Source organism: Schistocerca cancellata, chromosome 12 (assembly GCF_023864275.1).
Source record: "Schistocerca cancellata isolate TAMUIC-IGC-003103 chromosome 12, iqSchCanc2.1, whole genome shotgun sequence".
NCBI classification, from domain to species: Eukaryota; Metazoa; Arthropoda; class Insecta; order Orthoptera; family Acrididae; genus Schistocerca; species Schistocerca cancellata.
Window position 1 is genome coordinate 100,883,063 of NC_064637.1, and position 921 is coordinate 100,883,983.

At 49.8% G+C, this 921-nt stretch overlaps 1 pseudogene; it reads right to left on the bottom strand.

The window, feature by feature from the left end:
- Nucleotides 1–309: 309 nt before the first annotated feature.
- Nucleotides 310–427, bottom strand: LOC126109930 (5S ribosomal RNA; annotated as a pseudogene).
- Nucleotides 428–921: the final 494 nt, after the last annotated feature.

Consider the following 921-nt stretch of genomic DNA (forward strand, 5'->3'; position numbering starts at 1 on the left):
CGAACCTTGTTAAAATAGAATCGCCCCAAACAACCTGGACGACAGTTTGGCGCAATATGAGTCTTCCGATTTTGCCGATGCGTGAAGCGTCCTCGTGGTATAAAAAAAGCACTCCGACGTCAGGCCACGAGTGGCTTACCGGGACCATCCGACCGCCGTGTCATCCTCCGTGGAGGATGCGGATAGGAGGGGCGTGGGGTCAGCACACCGCTCTCCCGGTCGTTATGATGGTATTCTTGACCGAAGCAGCTACTATTCGGTCGAGTAGCTCCTAAATTGGCATCACGAGGCTGAGTGCACCCCGAAAAATGGCAACAGCGCATGGCGGCCTGGATGGTCACCCATCCAAGTGCCGACCACGCCCGACCGCGCTTAACTTCGGTGATCTCACGGGAACCGATGTAACCGCTGCGGCATGGCCGTTGCCCCTCGTGGTATAAGGTAGTAAATAATTCGATTCCAACGACCGAGCAACTTTTCCTTATTGGGCTTAGTGACGCGAATTTATGTAGTCGTTGTACCTCTCCCGATAGGATAGGACATCGCTTTACTCGTGGAGGTCACATGGCAAACGGCTCTTTGATCAGGACGCAATTGGCCTTTCTTACTCGATCTTCTGAGACTGCATACACTACGGACATCATATTACGCCCTGATTGTTGTTTCTTTCCACGGTCGAAAACCCATACCGTTATGTGGTTGCTGGGACTCTTCGGTCATTACGTTGTAGAAGGCGAGGGGGAAGATCCCATGAACTTCATGCAATAGATCACTGTCTATTGGAAATGCTTACGAATGCCACGATATCGAAACGTGTTCGCCAACATGTTGTATCTTGTTTTCCGCGGCAAGGTCTTGCTTAATTTAATTTTTGTGATAAGTGTTTTTCTTTGTTATGTCTGTTTCCATCTGATATGCTTC